Genomic DNA, 20,168 nt, shown 5'->3' with positions numbered 1-20,168 from the left:
GAGCAACTGGTGTGGTTTTAGCTTTCTCTGTTCTGCTAGGCCCCTACAGTGCGGCGGAGAGCTAGCCATAAGTTAGATCGATACCGCAGGACCAAGGGAAGTCTCAGAAGTTGGGGGGCACTGGTTCCTTTAAGGTAAGGAGCGGGGCTGAAAACAGATGAGCGTCTTTAAAAGAAGTAGCCACCTTCTCTGTCTGCTTCCCTTAACTTACACCGCCAGGTGACTGCCCTTAAATTCAGCAGAAAACAGAAGGTTTACCATCTGCAGAAAGAAGGCAAAAACGTGGGGGCTGTGGACTGGTGGATATGGTAAGAGTAGGGCACTGTATTAAGAATCAAAAAACAAATTAGTAAAACAGGTAGATCCCAGCACTGTACACCTGTGTGGCAGAGACTAACAGTGTTCCCTGATAATTATTCCGTTTGTTTTTTTTTTTTTTCTTAGAATCCCCAACTTTTAGCTGGACACATGAGTGCTCAAAGAGTATCTCCTAGCCTCCCTTGTAAGCTGGCCACATGATTATGTTCCAGATGATGGGGTGGGCTATTTCCAGTGGCCTCGAAGAGACCATGTCTTCCCTTTCTCCTTCCCGTAGCTGGGAAATGGTCATGGGGACTGGGGTTCAAACTGGGCTCTCAGACCATGAAGATGAACAACAGACTTGCCGAGCATTACAAAGCAACAGACAGATCCTGAGTTCTTTTTTTTTTTTTTTCAAGATTTTATTTATTTACTTGACAGCACAAGCGGGCGGAGGGGCAGGCAGAGGGAGAGGAGAAGCAGGCTCCTGCTGAGCAGTGGGGCTCGATCCCAGGACCCTGGGATCATGACTTGAGCCTAAGGCAGGTGCTTGAATGACTGAGCCACCTCAGCGCCCCTGAATATATTTTTCATTTCTCTTGGGTATACACCTAGGGTAGAATTGCTGGACCATGGCAACTCCACATCTATCTTTTTGAAGAAGGACCCAAATGTTTTCCAGAATGGATGCACAATTTTTACATTCCCTCTAGCAAATTTCTCTACATGCTCAGCACATTATTGTTGGCCTCTGGTTATAGCCAACCTAATGAGTATGAAATGTTATCTCATTTTGGTTATTTGCAAGGAAACCTGATAAATAATAATGTTGCATATCTTCTTGGCTCTTTGTAATATATTCCTTGGAGCTATGTCTATTCAAATCTTTGGCCTATTTTTAAGTGGGGATACCTTTCATGTATTGTAAAACTTCTTAACATATTCTGCATACAAAGGCATAATTCTTTATATGTTTTACAAATATTTTGTCAGTAGATTGTCTTTTCATTTTTTTTAAAGATTTATTTATTTATTTATTTGACACAGAGAGAAAACACAAGTAGGGAAAGAGGCCGGCAGAGAAAGATGGGGAAGCAGCCTCCCTGCTGAGCAGAGAGCCCGATGTGGGCCTTGATCCCAGGACCCTGAGAGCATGACCTGAGCTGAAGGCAGAGGCTTAACCCACTGTGCCATCCAGGCACCCTGTCTTTTTATTTTTTTGATCCAGTCTTTGAAGCAAAAAAAAACTTTGAATTTGAAGTCCCATTTATCTATTTTTGTCTTTTATCCCCTGTGCTTTTGTTGTCATATCAAAGTAACCACTACGTTATCTAAGTTCATAAAGACTTATTCCTATGTTTTTTTGCAAAAGTATTATAGTTTTAGTTCTGACATTTAGGTATATGATCCATTTTGAGTTAATTTTTATATGTGGTGTGAGGTAGGGATCCAACCCCATTCCATGCATGTGGAAATCCAGTTGTCTTAGTGACATCTGAAAATATCATTCTTTCCCCCTTTGAATTATTTTGACACCTTTTTCAAAAATCACTTGCCCAATCTCTCCATTCTCATTTCAACTCCATTGATCTTAAGTCTATCCTAATGAAAGTACTATCCAATCTTGGTTCTCACTGTAGCTTTGTGGTAAGTTTTGAAACTGAGAAGTGTGAATCCTCCAACTTTGTTCTCTTTTAAAATTGTCTTGGGACTGCCTTGGTGGCTCTGTGGGTTGAGTTTCCAACTCTTGATTTCAGCTCGGGTCATGATCTCAGGGTCATGAGATGGAGCCCCATGTGTGACTTCACACTCACCTTGGAGTCTGCTTGTCCCTGTCCCTCTGTTCTTCACCCCACTTGTGCTCTCATTCTCTCTCTCTCTCTCTCTCTCTCAAATAAGAAAAGTCCCCAGTAAAAAAATAAATAAAATTATCTTGGCTATTTTGGGTTCCTTGTATTTCCACATACATTTCAGAATTAGTATATTCATTTCTGCAAAAAAGGAAGTTGAGATTTTGATAAGAATTGTTATATCTTGGGGCGCCTGGGTGGCTCAGTGGGTTAAAGCCTCTGCCTTCAGCTCAGGTCGTGATCTCAGGGTCCTGGGATCAAGCCCTGCATCTGGTCCCTGCTCAGCAGGGAGCTTGTGTCTCCCTCTCTCTCTGCCTGCCTCTCTGCCTACTTGTGATCTCTCTCTGTCAAATAAATAAATAAAATCTAAAAAAAAGGGGCGCCTGGGTGGCTCAGTGGGTTAAAGCCGCTGCCTTCGGCTCAGGTCATGATCCCAGCATCCTGGGATCGAGCCCCGCATCGGGCTCTCTGCTCAGCGGGGAGCCTCCTTCCTCCCTCTCTCTCTGCCTGCCTCTCTGCCTACTTGTGATCTGTCAAATAAATAAAATCTTTAAAAAAAAAATCTAAAAAAAAAAAAAAAAAAGAATTGTTATATCTTAGGGCGCCTGGGTGGCTCAGTTAGTTAAGCATCTGCCTTCAGCTCAGGTCATGATCCCAGAGGCTTGGGATGGAGCCCTGCATCAGGCTTCCTGCTCAGCAGGAAGTCTGCTTCTCCCTCTCCATTTACCCCTCCCCCACTGGTTCTCTCTCTCAAAGTAGTAAAATCTTTAAAAAAAAGAATTGTTATATCTTAGATCGATTTATGAGTATTGCCATCTTAACAATATTGTCTTACAACCCATGAATATGAAATGTATTTCTACTTATTTAGGTTTTCATTAATTTCTTTCAATGACGTTTTAGTAGTTTTCAGAGTACAAGCCTAGAACTTTTTTGGCTAACTTTATTCCTAAATATTTCATTTCTTCTTGGTGCTATTGTAAATGGAATTTTCTGAATTTCATTTTCAAATTATTAACTGCTAGTGCATAGAGATACAAAAAATTGATTTTTATATATTGGTTTTGTATCCTACAATCTCCCAGAACACATTTACTGTTCTAATACTTCTTTTCAGTAGACTCCTTAGGATTTTTCTTGACACATATCAAGTTCATGTCATTTGCAAATAGAGAACTTCACATCTTCCTTCCTGAGGAATTCTTGCCTATTTTCCTTGGCTAGAATCTCCTGTTCATTACTGAACAGAAGTGCCAAGATCAGACATCTTTTCTTGTTCCTGATCTTAAGGGAAAAGTGTTCAGTTTTTTTACCATTCAGTACAATGTTAACTGTGGGTTTTCATAGATGTCCTTTATCAGATTGAGGAATTTTCCTCCTTCAGCTTTATTGAGATATAACTGACAAATAAAAATTGTATGTGTTAAGGGTGTACAAAGTAATTATTTAATATATGTATACATTGAGAAATGATTACAGTAAAATTAATTATACATCAGTCACCTCACATTGTTACTGTGTGTGTGTGTGTGTGTGTGTGTGTGTGTGTGTGTGTGTGTAGATACTTAATATCTACTCCCTTGACAAATTTCAAGTATTTGATACAATAATATTAACTATAGTCAGCATACTGCAAACTCCAAATTTATTCATCTCATGACTGAAAGTTTGTATCCTTTGATCAACATCTCTCCTGTCCCCTTTCCCTCCTTCCCTGGCAACTACCATTCTACTCTCTACTTCTATGGTTTTTAGATTCCATATATAAATCAGAATATACAGTATGTGTCTTTCTGTGTCTGGCCCATTTCACTTAATATAATGTCTTCCAAGTTCATCCATGTTGCCACAAATGGGAGGTTTTCTTCTTTTATATGACTGAATAATATTCTAGGAATTTCCCTTCTATTCCAAGTTTGTTGAATGTTTCTGTCATGAAAGAATGTTGGATTCATCAAAGACTTTCCCACAATTGTTGAGATTATCAAGTGTTTTTTGTCTATTTATTGGATTAATTTGGTGTATTACATTGATTGATTTTCATATATTGAGCCATATTTTCTTTGCACTCCTGGGATAAATCCCTTTTGTTCACAGTGCAATCTTTCCATAAGCTTGCTGTATTTGGTTTTTAGTATTTCGTTGAAAGTCTTTGCATTTGTATTCATAAAGGACATTGGTCTGTAGTTCTTTTGTTTCCTTTTTGTTTTTATTTTGTTTTTTGTTTTTTTTTTAAGATTTTATTTATTTATTTGACACAGAGAGAGAGATCACAAGTAGGCAGAGAGGCAGGCAGAGAGAGAGGCGGAAGCAGGCTCCCCACTGAGCAGAGAGCCTGATGTGGGACTGGATCCCAGGACCATAAGATCATGACCTGAGCCGAAGACAGAGGCTTAACCCATTGAGCCACCCAGGCGCCCCTCCTTTTTGTTTTTAAAGATATTATTTTTGGGTAATCTTTACACCCAACAAGGGATTTGAACTCACAACCCTAATTTCAAAAGTCACATGCTCTACTGACTGAGCCAGCAAGGTCCTCTGGCCTGCAGTTTTTTTTTTTTTACTTATGAGGTCATTGTCTGGTTTTGGTACCTGGTTAACATCAGCTTCATAGAATAATTTGGGAAGTGTTCCTCTTCTGAGTTTGCTAAGAGTTTACAAGGAATTGATGGTAATTTTTTAATCGTTGGTAAAATTCACCAATGAAGCCATCTGTGTCTGGGCTTTTCTTTGTGCAAAGATTTTTTTTTAAAGTATTATTTTAAGTAATCTCTACACCCACATGGTGCTTGAACTCACAACCCCAAGATGAAATGTCACAAAGCTTTTTGACTGAGCCAGCCAGGCCCCCGTCTTCGTGCAAAAGTTTTTAACTACTAATTCAATCTCTTGCTATAAGTCTTCTGTTCTATTTTTCTAAGATTTTATTTGGTTATTTGACAGAAAGAGAGAGAGAGCACAAGCAGGAGAGCAGCAGGCAGATGGAAAGAAGCAGGCAGGCCCCCTGAGAAGCAGAGAGCCCAATGTGGGGCTTGATCGTAACTGACTGAGCCACCCAGGCACCCCTAAGATTTTATTTAAAATTTTTTTAAAATTTTATTTTTAAGTAATCTCTACACCTAACTTGGGACTCGAACCCACAACCCTGAGATCAAGAGTTGCATGCTCTACCAACTGGGCCAGCCAGGCACTCCTATTCTATTTCTTCTATTTAATCTTAAGTCAGTTATCGGTGAAAGGAAATTTGGCATTATGAATCAAAATTTTATTTTTTAAAGATTTTATTCATTTATTTGTCAGAGAGAGCGTGCAAGAGAGCACAAGCAGGGGGACTGGCGGGCAGAGGGAGAGGGAGAAGCAGGCTCCCCTCTGAGCAGGGAGCCCAACTCAGGGCTCAATCCCAGGAGCCCGGGATTATGACCTGAGCCGAAGGCAGACGGTAACTGACTGAGACACCCAGGCGCCCCTGAATCAAAATTTTATATAAGCATATCTTTCAATTTAGCTCTTCCAATCCAATAATTCATTTCCATTATATATTCCTATATAAAAAAATCACCCCCAAATTTAGTTACATAAAATAACAACTGTTTTATTATGTTCACAGAGTCTGCAGTTCAGGAATTTGGGTAAGGCGCAGTGGAGACTGATTGCCTCGGTGCCATAATGTCTGGGTCCTAATCCAGGAAAATCTGAAGAGTGGGGAGAGGGAAGTGACTCGAATGACACCTGGAAGCTGATCTAGGATGACTTGGAGCCTGGGGTTACTGACTGGAAGACTTACATGGGGCCCTTCTCAGCGACTTGGGCTTCTCATAGCTCCGGAGCTGGATTCCAAAACGCAGCCCCTCAAGAGGCAGCTGCTGAGACCAAGTGTTCCAGAAAAACAAGATGGAACCCGCAGGACCTTTTATGATCCTAGTGTGACTTCTGCTGTTGTCTATTATTTGAAGCGGTTAGCAGCTCCACAGAACACGTGAAGTTGGAGACATTGTGGCAGATATTTTCTATCTTAAAGAAAACTTGTATTTGTTCATTAAAAAAGCAACTGGCACAATCTTATTTGTAGAGTTTAAAAATGTATACATGTGTACAGATACAAACTCAGAGAGAAGGAACTGGAAGGGAGTGGGATCTCTGTACCCGTTAGCTCCGTGATGGGGATGAAGGAGATGAGGTAAACCTGGGCTTTCATATATTTTGATCTACAGTATTTAAATTGTTTGAATCTTTTACAATGAGAATTATTAATCTATTTTTTTTGCACAATAAAATAGTAATGTTGAAAATATCAGTTAAGGGGTACCTGGGTGGCTCAGTGGGTTAAAGCCTCTGCCTTCGGCTCGGGTCATGATCCCAGGGTCCTGGGATCGAGCCCCGCGTCGGGCTCTCTGCTCCGCAGGGAGCCTGCTTCCTCCTCTCTCTTTGCCTGCCTCTCTGCCTACTTATAATCTCTGTCAAATAAATAAATAAAATATTTAAAAAAGAAAATACCGGTTTTCAGTAAATGACATAATGTATGGATGCCTTCGATTTATAAGACAAAAGAATAATGTAAGGCAGAATGTATATTGTAGAGGCTCCTTTTAACTTGATCAAGGCAAAAGAGCCCACAGCAACCACCCAGCTGAATCTCAGACAGGCCGATCAGGTGACCCACCACAAAGTATCCACAGGCCTTCACCAACCAATAGGTTACTTAGAATCAGGCAGGCGTACCAAAAAATGGAAATTCCATATGTTCCCATACCTCCTCACCTTCCCTCTTTAAAAACAGCCCCCACTTACTGCCTGGTGCCAGACAGTCTCTGCTTTGCTGTCCTGTTCACTGCTCCTTGGCAATGTATACACTGTAAACTTCTATCTCCTTTGTTCTGCCTTGGGTGAATTCTCTCACTGCCCACGCCACTGGCCCCTCCACATCATCACCCAGCGTCTGGGGTCCCCCATCTGATCAGGAGAAACACTCCATGTACAACATAATAAAATGCCATTGACTATGGCTCAGCGATTAGAAACACAGGGGTGGAGTGTCTGGGTGGCTCGGTTGGTTAAGCCTCTGTCTTTGGCTCAGGTCACAATCCTGGAGTCCTGGGACCGAGAGCAGCATCAGGCTCCCTGCTCGTGGGAAACCTGCTTCTTCCTCTTCTCCCAGCTCAGTGTTCTCTCTCTCTCTCTCTCAAATAATTAAAACAAAACAAAACAAAACAAAAGGGTTTCCAGAGAGATATGAGACATACGGAAGGAGACTTTCTAGAACCTACGATTCAAAGCTCTTTGTAAAGGCAGAACCATGGCAGTTATCCCATGCTTGACACTTACCAAATCTACAAATCTAGCAGTGGAGTAAATTTCACATGATGCAGGGAAACTAAGAATTTACAAAGGGCAAAATACATTTACAAATATTCAGTCGCTAATCTGCATGCAAAATGAAAATCCCAAATTTTGCTGTTTAGGAGAAAGTACCAAGGGTTTTTTGTTGGTTGGTTTAAACAAAATCTGAGGGATCCTTCCCATGCTCGCTTTTCTCTCCTTCAGTATTCTGTGGCTGTGATTTTGGCTTCCGGCAATGGCAGGATAGCTTCTTCCAAACAAACTCTCTTACTAAGAATAACTAGAAAATCTGAACAAAATGTAAAATACATGAGCTTGCAAACACTGAGGAGTTACCAAGGCAGTGATGACTTGTGGGGCCAATATCCTTGAGAAAAGGCAAGGGGGGTGCAAGGAAGCAACCCTTCAAAGTACTGGGGAATTGACCAAGAGTGGCTGAAAGGTTGAGCAGAATTTTAGGCAGCTGCAAGGGGTGGAGGGGAAAATGGTGCCAGAGGCCTGCCAAGGAGGACCCCAGGTTTTTCACCTGGGATCCTGCGGCAGACCCCACTGGGCCCTGCCCATTTCCCTCAGGTCTTTCCATTACAGTAACTGGAGGTTAACTTCCAGGGGCCAGTATCTCATCTGCATTTCTTTTTCCGGAGGCTTCTTTTGGCTGGCACAGCCCACGCTACGTTTGGCAGGCCGAAGTGCCAAGAATTCGTTCTCTCCAGCCCAGCAGTCCTCAGCATTACCCCCTTGGGGAGAACATTCCTCGGCTCTTCTGCCCTGGTTCCCAGAGTTCCGCAGAGGCATTAAGCTCCAGGTACCCCCAACAGGAACTTCCTTGATAACAAGTCTGTCTTGGAGGTCAACTCTCTTCCCTCTCACTTCTTTACTCTCTTACAGGTGTTTTCTGGAATCACCTCCCAAATAATCTACTTGCGTTTGAAATCACGTTTCAGGGGCACCTGGGTGGCTCAGTGGGTTAAAGCCTCTGCCTTCGGCTCAGGTCATGATCTCAGGGTCTTGGGATCGAGCCCCGCATCTGGCTCTTTGCTCAGCGGGGAGCCTGCTAACCCTCTCTCTCTCTGCCTATTTGTGATCTCTGTCTGTCAAATAAATAAATAAAATCTTTAAAAAAAGAAAGAAATGACGTTTCAGAGCTTCTGCTTCTGGGAAAACTACCAACTAAAGCATTTGGGCCGCGAACTGGTCCTACAGAATGGGGTTCCCAAGATGGGACTCTTGGTGGGGTCGCTCCCTGACCGGCTGGTTCGCAAGGGCCACGTGTGGGGGGAGCAGATCGTCCCGGCAACGCGGTGGCACCGCCGCTGAGACTCCCAGTGGTGAACGGAGCAAGGATGCAGCTGGCCGGAGACGCGCGGGCTTCCAGGGCGCCGCGGGCGCGGGAGGGAGGGCGACGGTACCTGTAGACACCGGGGCTCGATCTCGCTAAGTGCGGTGGGTGGGCCCGGCTCTGCCTTCGGGCAGCCGCGCAGGAGCCTGCCGGCGACCCGCCCAGCCTCCTCGGGAGTCCCGGGAGCGAGCCGTGGCCGCGACTGCGCGCCGGGGCTCCTCCGCCGGCCCCCGGGCCCGGGGCTGCGGTAGCTCCGAGTCGGCTACTCTCGGCCCCAGCAGCCCGGGTGGGAGGACGGGCAGGGCCGGGAGGACGCGGGTCGTCCTTGGCGGCGGCCCGAACCTGTTCCGCTGGGAGGATTTCTCCCTCCCTCGCGCGGAGCTGGCGCGTCCCGCCTTAAGCGCATTTGGTGAAGCAGAGGAAAGAGCGGGAAGTCGCGGGCCTTAGACGTTTGCTCCCGGTGAGTCCCCCCCATAACGGCACATCGGACCCGGTCCCTCCTTGGCTCCTGGCTGTTGAGTCCTTTTGAAGGATTTGTTCTTCCGTTTTGTTTAAGATTTTTTTTTTTTTTTTTAACTTGAGAGCGTGTGCGTGCGGGCACGAGTGCGGGAGAGGGGGCTGCGGAGGGGGAGGGGCGAGCGGACGGTGCCGAGCTCGGCGCCCGCCCAGCCCGAGAGCACGACCTGAGCCGAAACCGGGAGTCGATCCTTCACCGACTGAGCCGCCCGCGGCACCTGCTCCGGGCTTTCGTAAGTCATTTGTTCGGGTTTGCGCCGTGTAGAGGACAAAATGGAGTGTGTCCTGTCGACCGGAGCCTGTGTGGAGCGATGACCCAGTTAAAGGTCCTGCGGCGCCCCCTGGTCAGGAGCAGAACCAGGGGAGGTCTGCGGGAGCCAAGACCGATGAAATCCCCTTAAATATTGTATTTATTTGTCAGAGAGAGAGAGAGAGAGAACACAAGCAGGGGGAGCAGCAGCGCGAGAGGGAGAAGCAGACTCCCTGCTGAGCAGAGAGCCCAAGGCGGGACTCGACCCCGGGATCCCCGAGATCGCGACCCGAGCCCAAGGCAGTCGCTTAACCGCCTGAGCCGCGCAGGCGCCCTCAAGGTTGCTTTATGACCGAGTGAAGCCGGCGCGGTGCAAAGACACAGCTTGTGAGTGTGCCCTCGCCGCGTGCCCAGGACCCAGAGCGGAGTCGCGGCGGGGCCGGTTGTCCCTGGCGAAGGCCCCGCGGGAGAGGAGGGCCGGGGGTGAACGGGAGGCCCGGGAAGCCACCGCCGAGATCCCTGCTGCCCGGTGTGCGCGCGTGTGCAGGGTGGGGAGTCTCTCGCCCTTCCCGGGGGCTCCGAGGCGGAGACGGGCTGACCGGTCCGCTTCTAACGACAAACCCGTGACTAAGAAGAAAATGCTTTCCACTGTGACACCACCTGGCCTAAGCATCCGTTAAGCTCGGACAGGCTCTCTCGGATTTCTTCCTTCCCTCGGTTGCCTCCCAACAACAGGGTAGGGTTTGGCTCTCTTTGGTCTGGGAAGCTGTTTGTCTGGTTCAGTGGGTGATTCCCCCCCCCCCCCCGCCTTTGGGGAAGAACAAATACTAACACATCCGGGCTCAGTTACAGATTCGTTTCTTCTGTGTTCTTTCTGAACTTTTGATTGGGAAGATGGGGGACACTCCCGTTCCCAGATAAAGTCCGTTAGGATGGATTTTGAATAAATGGGGCAGAGAAAAAGCAGGAGGGAGAGGCAGGAGCTGGACATAAAGAAATGTGACTCCAAACTTAAAATGGACCTCAGCGGGGCGCCTGGGTGGCTCAGTGGGTTAAAGCCTCTGCCTTGGGCCCAGGTCATGATTTTAGAGTCCTGGGATCGAGCCCCGCATCGGGCTCTCTGCTCTGCAAAGAGCCTGCTTCCTCCTCTCTCTCTGCCTGCCTCTCTGCCTACTTGTGATCTCTGTCAAATAAATAAATAAAATCTTTAAAAAAAAAAAATGGACCTCAGCTTTGCGGGTGGCACACCGGCTGCCTCTGCCCTCACTTACCCCCACCAACCCCCCCAGCAGGTACCACCAGTCGCTCCCATACCATCCTCAGGGCTGGCAATGCCAGCAGCTCCTGCTCCTTACCCTCATACCCCGAGCTGCTGGGCCACCTCCTCACAAGGTTCAAACTGCAGCATCTCCCAAGTCAACCAACATAAGGGGGTCCAAGAGCTCCCCTGGACTTCAACCACCCACTTCAGATTTCCCCACAGGAGCCCCAAGTCAAATGGATGGTCTGGAAGAAACTGACTTTTAGCGGACACAGGTGCAACATATTCAGTGGTAAAGGTGATTTAAATTTGTTGGTTTCTTTAAACCAGACACGTCTTTAGAGCTATCAGCATTAAATGTAAAACTTATTCTACCAAGGCTTACTAAAGATCAAAGAAGTTCATGTCATTTCTGTTGCAAGTTGTCAGCTAAAAGAGGACACAGAATGATAGTTAATTTTGTCTGTCTCAAAGTTTTTGTGAACAACTGTTAAGAACAGGTAGGTTGAATAAAAAGACTTAAAGCTTTCAAAACTTTCGGTAACCTGAAACTTTGAAGTTTTGCTAAGATAAGTGATGAGTTGCGTTGAATTCATTGGATATCTAAGCGTTTTTCAAATAAGATAGAATACTGAAGCATTAATTACTGAACATGGGTTTGTCTGCTTTGGCTTTTATATTGTAGAGAAACTGAAGATGCTTGGGTCTGTTGGTAAACCGGCTTTGTGCTTTACTAAGAAAAAAAAAAGGAACACATTTCTAGGAATTATGAAATATATTCATAAATTTCCAATCTAAAGAATTCTGGTGTGGGGCGCCTGGGTGGCTCAGGCGTTAAGCATCTGCCTTCAGCTCAGGTCATGGTGCTGGGGCCCTGGGATTGAGCCCCACATCGGGCTCCCTGCTCGATGGGAAGCCTGTTCTCCCTCTCTCTCTCCCCCTGCTTGTGTTCCCTCTCTCGCTGACTCTCTTCTCTGTCAAATAAATATATAACCCTTTTTAAAAAAATGAATCTGGGATTTGGGTTGTTGTTTGTCTCTTTTTTCCTTTGTTTTGTTTTGTTTCTTAAATTTCACGTATGAGTGAAATCACATGGTGTTTGTCCTTTTCTGACTGACTGACTTCATTTAGCCTTATTTCATTTAGTACCGTCTAGATCCATCCATGTTGTTGCAGATGGCAAGATTTCATCCTTTTTACTTATTTTTTTAACAATTTTATTTATTTATTTGACAGAAAGAAAGACAGCGGGAGAGGGAACACAAGCAGGGGGAGTGGGAGAGGAGAAGCAGACTTCCACCAAGCAGGGAGCCTGATGTGGGGCTCGATCCCAGGACCCTGGGATTATGACCCGAGCTGAAGGCAGATGCTTAACGACTGAACCACCCAGTACCCCAAGATTTCATGCTTCTTAATAGCTGGGTAATATTCCATTATATATATATGCTATGTTTTCTTTATCCATTTATTTATTGAGAGACATGAACCGCTTTCATATCTTGGCTATGGTAAATGATGTTGCAGTAAAAATAAGGGTGCATGTAGCTTTTTGAGTTAGTGTTTTTGTTTTCTTTGGGTAAATATCCAATAGTGTAATTACTGGGTTAAATGGTAATTCTGTTTTAATTTTTTTTAATTTTTATTTGTTGATTTTATTTTTTGAAGTTTTATACCTTTATTTCACAATTAGTTCTCACCCACAGTAACTGTCTGTAGATTTTGGAAAGTGGTGACAGGTATATAGGTAACCAGCATGTAGAGCTTGTTTGGGGAATCTTCATTCTCATTACGTTTTCTGGACAACCACACACGCATACGGTACGGAACATTCCTTGTTCCTTTGGCCCAGACAGCTTTGTTGAGCCTGGTGTCAGTGCGCACTTCTGGAGTTCCCATCTCCTTCATGGCAAATTTCCGGATCTCTTTGAGTGCCCAAGGGGCACATTTCTGAAACCCACTCCATGATACGCTTGTGAACGTTGATGGTGTGTTCTCAGGTCACTACAGCGTTGATGGCAGAACGGCCCTTCTTCTACTTGTCACCCTTCTTTGCAAGAGCCATTCTGCCGGACCCTGGTTGGAAAGACTATTTTTAATTTTTTTGAGGGACCTCCATATTGATTTCCACAATGGCAGCACTGGTTTGCATTCCCACCAATAGCGCACAAGGATTTCTTTTTTTCCATATCCTCACCAATACTTGTTGTTTTTTGTATTGTTGATTTTAGCCATTCTGACAGGTGTGAGGTGATATCTCATTATGGTTTTGATTTGCATTTCCCTGATGAAGAGTGATGTTGGGATCTTTCATGTGTCTGTTGGCCACCTATATGTCTTCTTTGGAGAAATGTCTGTTCATGTCTTCTCCCCATTTTTAATTGGGTTATTTGTTTTTTGGTGTTGAGTTGTGTAAGTTCTTTTCACATTTTAGATATCAACCCCTTATCAGATATATCATTTGGAAATAACTTCTTCCATTCTGTGGGTTCTTTTTTTGTTTTGTTGATGGTTTCTTTCACATTGCAAAAACTTTTTATTTTAGTATAGTCCAATAGTTTAATTTGGCTTTTGTTTCCCTTGCAAAAAGAGACAGATCTAGAAAAATATTTCTATGGCTGATGTCAAAGAGATTACTGCCTCTTTTCTTCTAGGAATTTTATGGTTTCAGGTCTCACCTTTAGGCTTTTAATCCATTTTGAGTTTATTTTTGTGTATGATGTAAGAAAGTGGCTCAGTTTCATTCTTTTGCATGTAGCTGTCCAGTTTTCCCAAAACCATTTATTGAAGAAACCGCCTCTCCTCACATTGTATTTCCTGCCTCATTTGTTGAGGATTAATTGACCATGTAATTGTAGGCTCATTCTGGGCTCTCTATTCTGTTCTGTTGATCTATGTGTCTACTTTTGTGCCAGTACCATACTGTTTTGATTACTACATTGATGTATATTTTAAAATCTGGGATTGTGATACCTCCAGTTTTGTACTTCTGTTTCAAGATTGTTTTGACTATTTGGGGTCTTTTATGGTTTCATATAAATTTGAGTATTATTTGTTCTCTTTTTATGAAAAATGCTACTGGTATTTTGATAGGGATTGCATTATACCTGTAAATTGCTTTGGATAGTATGAACATTTTATCAATATTTGTTCTCCCCACCCATGAACATAGAATATCTCTCCATTGTTTGTGTCATCTTCAATTTCTTTCATCAATGTCTTATAGATTTTAGGGTATTTTACTTCCTTGTTTAAGTTTATTCCTAGGTATTTTATTGTTTTGGGTACAATTGTAAATGAGATTTGTTGTTGACTTATTTGTTTCTTTTTTATTATTTGATTTTTGAGTAATCTTTACACCCAACATGGGGCTCAAACTCATGAACCCAAAATCAAGAGTTGTGGGATTCAGGGGCACCTGGATGGTTCAGTCAGTCAAACATCTGATGCTTGATTTTGGTTCAGGTCATGATCTCAGAGTCATGAGACCGAGCCCTGTATAGGGGCTCTGTGCTCAGCAGGGAGTCTGCTTGAGATTCTTTCTCTCTCCCTCTACTTCTGTCTCTCCCTGCTGTGTTCACACTCCCTCTCTTTCAAAATGAATAAATAAATCTTTAAAAAAAAAAAAAAAGAAAAGGGTCACATTCTCCATTGACTGAATCAGCTAGGTACCCCAAGATTGTTTTCTTAATTTCTGCTTCTACTACTTCATTATTAGTGTATAGAAATGCAACAGATTTCTGTATATTGATTTTGTATCTTGAGACTTTACTGAGTTCATTTATCAGTTCTAGTAGTTTTTTTGATGGAGTCTTTAGGGTTTTCCACATGTGTTACTATGTCATCTGCAAATAGTTTTACTTCTTCCTAACCAATTTGGATGCCTGTTATTTCTTTTTCTTGTCTGATTGCTGTGGCTATGATATCCAGTACTATGTTGAATAAAAGTGGTGAGAGTGGACATCCTTGTCTTGTTCCAGATCTTAGAGGAAAAGCTCTGTTTTTCACCTTCGGGTACGATGTTAACTATGGGTTTTTCATATATGGCCTTTATTATGTTCAGGTATGTTCCCTCTGAACCTATGTTGTTGGAAGTTTGAGACTAAGACTTATAAAAGTAAAAATTCTAATAAATGTAAGTAAGACTGCTAGAAAATAAGGAAAGAAACTTTGTATACAAGGAAAGTAAGATTTTTTTTTTATAAGAAAGGTATGAGGAGGGGCACCTGGGTGGTTCAGTGGGTTAAGCCTCTACCTTCAGCTCAGGTCATGATCTCAGGGTCCTGGGATCGAACCCCACATCGGGCTCTCTGCCCAGCAGGGAGCCTGCTTCCCTCTCTCTCTGCCTACTTGTGATTTCTCTCTCCATCAAATAAATAAATAAAATCTTTAAAAGAAAAAGAAAGGTGTGAGGAATAGGAATACATTTTTGTTGAGGGAAAGGAAAGTAATTTTTTCTTAAAATGAGATTGGTTATTTAGAGAGAGAGGGCTTAAAACAAAATTAGAATGAAAAAGAAAGTTGTAGGTTTTGAAGGAAATCTTTGAAAAATAATTTAATGCATGGTCAGGGCTAAGACTGGAATGAATGAGCTTTTAAAGTACATTGGTGTAAGATTGAGATTTGGTTTTTCTCTCCATTAAAAAGACAAAGTTTTCTTGGATTGTTCATCTGCTCTTGATAATAAATTGTAAACAGAGTTTTTTGTTTTCTGTTTCCAGAGAACCAAGGTTTCTATGTTGTCTTTATCAGGTCTTTGATTACTTAAAGTTAAAACTAATCAATATTAAATAGCTAAGTTTTCCCAACAAGTACATAACCTTCTGTATTTGCCTTTAGAATCTCTTACTGCCACCTTGGTAAAATAGATAATTAAATATTGAGTGTTATAATGATGTGTAATCCTATTTAAGCACATGCTTTAAAACCTTCTGAGATTTTTAACAAACTTCCCAAGATTTGAATTCTAAATGAAGTCTTTTTGACTAACTAGGCTTGTTAATTTGGTGTGTTAAGTTATGTGGGAAGCATTATCAAACATATGATGATAAACTTTCTTAGGTTATATTGCAGGGGTAAATGCTATAAATGTTCTAGAAAATATATTAAATTCCTAAAATTGGGTCCTGGTTACAACACCATTTAAAGAGAACCTCTTCTCCTGCGGTGAGTTTGCTAAAAAGTCCTATGCTGTACCCGACTGTGAGAGTAGTACATTTATAGCCCTTCAGTGCTAAAATCTGGACCCTGGTAAGAGGGTGGGGCTCTCTGACCTGGGATGGGATATACTTGAGAATCTTGAACCTCCAGATTCCCTGAACCCTCTGACATGGTTGAAGTTGCCCACTCCCCCCACCTCTTGCGAGAGGATATTGTCTCCAGTTCTCCAGATGGCCATGAAAAGCCTTCACATAAAGCAGATGCCTCACAAAATGATTTATTTCCTCCTGAAGATCTGTCTTTGCCTGTCCACATTGCTTCTAGATTATAATCAGGATTTTCATCAAATCCTATGACTGCCTTGGGAAGAAAGGTATTTACCAAAAGTGTCACAAGATCTGGCTAATATATAGAGCAGGAACTGGAAGAACATGACTGGAATTGAACTTGGAGGTGTTGGACCAGGGAAGGAGAGAATGATGTAACACAAGGCTAGGTAAGGGAAAGTTTGTTGATATGGGGGAGTTTTCCCTTGGCTGAGGACTTAATTCCAAGGGCACCTGAAGCTTGAATCGTATGCTGCTGAGCTCATAACTTGAAACTCAGGAAAACTGATGGCCTACAATAAAATAAGGAGGAGATGCTGGAATTGTCTTGACAGAATATTGAGGAAAAGGCCAGAGTTCTTAGAGTGATAATAATAGACAGGCTAAAATGAATTTATGATGTTAGATGAGAGAATCCATCAGCTAACCATGCTCCACAGGAGCCACAGGACACTCTCTTCACTAAATAAGGAACAGGACACCCAGCATCACTGAGAAGCCTAGAGGTAGGTCTCTCCTATTAGCTAGGATTATCACTGGGGGGTGTTACTAAAGAACTGGGTTTTTAGCATCAGTTGGAATAAATGGATTCCAGAATAGCAGAGGTCAAGGTCCAGTATTTCATCATCAGAGGCGAGGTGGATGTAATTTGTCAGTAAATTCAAGTTGGCAACTAGGGGAGCCTAGTTGCCAGCAGATCCCTTCAGGGATCTGTGACAGCTATGTCACCCCTCCTAATGTTGAGATAGCATTTAAGAGTGTTGCTTGATGTATGTAAAAACCAAAAAAGTTCAAGAAAAAAAGAGCAGAAGGCTGATGTCAGCTACCATGGTAAAAAATCACAGTGTATCTCCAGTTGCCAGATTTGAGTTGGTTCTCAGACTGACAATTCATAGATTGAAGGGAAGGCTGGGTTCCCTTAAGGAAGACTCTTTCAACACTCAGCAAGTGTATACAGTGCTAGTCTTTCTTTGCTTTCCCCAAAGGCCATTACTATAGTAAATGTAAGCTGGGGAAATTGGGGGGTATCAAGCTCTTTTGAGGGCCTTTTGAGTCTGGGTCTGCTATAACTCTGGGGACATGTGTCCCTCAAAATTTATATGTTGAAACTCTGATCCCAGTGTGGTGGTATTTTAGAGATATGGCCTTGTAGGAGGTAATTAGGAGCCTTCATGATGGGATCAGTGCCCTTTGAAGAAGCTATCAGAGAGCTTGCTCCTTCTCAGTCTCTCTCTCTGATATGTGAGGCTGCAGCAAGGTCTGAAAACCAGGAAAAAGGCTTTCACCAGGAACCGAATTACTTAGCACCCTAAGTCTGGACTTCCCAGTCTTCAAAACTGCAAGGAAAAAATATTATTTAAGCCACCCAGTCAGTGGTATTTTTGTTATAACAGCCCCCAAATAAGACAGGATCTGAATTGGTATTTATCCTAGGGGAAACCCAAATAACCATCATGGCCTTCCTGTTAGAGTCCAGGTGGTAAATGGAGTCCCGGCCCAAGTCTGTCTCACAGGGAGTCCGATGGGTCCCAAGGTCTTACTCTACAGTCACGTCCCCATTCTTTGCAATAAGGATGGACAGTTTAGCAGTTGACGGATTCCTCACATTGATTCCCCAGCTGCGGTATAAGAGATATTGAAGTAGCAAAGGTCGAGTGGAAGCCCCTAAAACTGCTTCCCCGCCCCAGCCAAGATCGAAAACCAGAAGCAATTCTGCATCTCCCATGGAGTATTAAAGACCCATGAATGATACCTTCAAGGTCTTTAAAAATGTGGGGATGGTTTTATTTCCCATTTAACTCACCCATTTGGCATCTACAAAAATAAGATGGTAGATAACAATGGGTTACCCTTGATTTAACCAAGTGGTAGCCCCAACTTTAGCTGCTGTGTCAGGTTTAGTATCTACTAGATCGGATCAACACAGTCTATGAAACAGTATGCAAAACAGAAAAGAAACAGAATGCAGCTAGTGATTTGGCCGGTGCAGTGTTTCTAATCACGTAAGACAGAGGATGAGGACAGAAGCAAGTCACATTTACACGGAATGGCCAGCAATTCCTCCTCACGGTCTTGTCCCAAAGCCATATTTGCTCTCCTACTCTCTGCCACAGGATCTGCACACTCCACAGAACATTGTGCCAGCCCGTTTGATCAATGACCTCATTTAAATCCAACCTGGGGAAGTGGCAGATACGCTGACTGTTCTGGAAACACACCTGTAAGTCAGAGGATGAGAAGTAAATCCTCAGAGATCGACTCTGCCATATCAGGGAAATTTTCAGGAAGAGGACCTGCCAGTACACTCTCTGCCAAGTAGAGAACCCGCTGCTGTACCTTCTACCAGTAAAAGAGAGGAGCAGTGCTTGGTAGGCCTCTTTATGCTTTTGGAAATAGCACATCCCACTTAGAAATACTGCTCTTACTCATTTATCAGGTAACTGGGAAGGCTCTCAATTTTGACCGAGGCCCAGTGCAAGACCAAGCAATGCAGCAAGTCACGCTGTGGTACAAACAGCCCTGCCTCTTGGGTCAGGGAATACTGCGTGGTACTGGAAGTTTCCACGTAGAGATGGATGTTGTGGGAAAGCCTCCAAAGAAGTATGGCTGAGCAGATCTCTCAGATTCTGCTGGAAGGCCGTGCTGTCTGTAGTGGAGATCTGTTCACCATTTCAAAATAGCTTCTGGCGTGCAGCTAACCCTGACCGTGAGACATCAAGTGAGTTTGTGACTCGAGCTGCCCACTCTCAGCCGAGTATTCTCAGACATCTCTGCCCACTACACACACACACACACACAGCCTGTGAGATGTCTGCATTTAGACAACAGAACATTTGCAGACTCCTCACAGTGCTGACTCCCCACATCCCCACTCTCCACAGGCCCATTTGGTGAGGCTCGGCTGTATTCCCAGGGTCCCTTTTGAGCAGAGCTTTGAAGCTGTGAGACTCAGATCTGATACAGGGTGGCCGGCACATCTGTGCCTTCCCCATCTTTCTCTTTTCTCTGGGAGGAAGAAGGGGGAGAGTCCCTAGGTTGGTTTTTGTTGTTGTTGTTGTTGCTTTTAAGTAGGCTCTACACCTAATGTGGGGCTTGAACTCACGACCCCAAGATCAAGAGTCTCGTGTTCTACTAACTGAGCCAGCCAGGCACCCTGAGGGTCTCTAGGTTTTATTACTTAGAATATAAGCAAATGGCCCCAGGGCCAATGAACCTTTAAAATTTCTGGAGTAGTTCACTTTCTCTGATTTCCAAGATACGTTAGTCATTCCGTCATTCTTTAACCCAGAATGACAGTCCTTTTGGCGCAGGAAGCCCTAACCATGCAGAAACATGCAAGTTTGTCTTCCAACACAACCGGTTGATGGGATGCATTTTAGGCAGGTCCAGAGGGCACGAGTCGGTCACCTCTTGTACTTATGTTGCACCAGCTTTTCTCCCTCATCTGACACTGTAGGCCTTGGGGCAGTGGAAGGAGGAAGGGAGTGGGTGGCCTGTCGTGGATGGGACAACTCAGGAGGTTGGTATATCTGAAAATAGGCTGCTTTCACAGCATAGTCCCACCCAACAGTGACTCTCGAAGATTGTGGTGAGGGAAAGAGCAGGCAGAGTTTGGAGCAGTATACCTGGCCATTGATATGTTTTAGGGACAAAGGTGGCCTGATGTGAAGATATATATGGACTCCTGAGCCCCAGGCCAGGGGCCTGAAAGGACTAACAACTGAGAGATTGGAAACAAAAGGTCTGGAGAAAAAGCACGGAGACAGACCCACAGGTGTGGGCAGAAGATACCCACTTACTCAGAGCACGGCAGGCACTGAAAACCAAGTGG

The 20,168-nt window shown here is 43.8% G+C and overlaps 1 pseudogene across 1 annotated transcript; it reads right to left on the bottom strand.

The window, feature by feature from the left end:
* Window positions 1-12,539: 12,539 nt before the first annotated feature.
* On the bottom strand, window positions 12,540-12,915 carry LOC308339545 (large ribosomal subunit protein eL31-like; annotated as a pseudogene). Its single transcript has one exon. The product of its transcript is annotated as a large ribosomal subunit protein eL31-like (transcript).
* Window positions 12,916-20,168: the final 7,253 nt, after the last annotated feature.

This window comes from Martes martes (assembly GCF_963455335.1).
Source record: "Martes martes genome assembly, chromosome: 3".
Taxonomy (NCBI): Eukaryota; Metazoa; Chordata; class Mammalia; order Carnivora; family Mustelidae; genus Martes; species Martes martes.
This window is presented reverse-complemented; position numbering and strand designations above follow the sequence as displayed.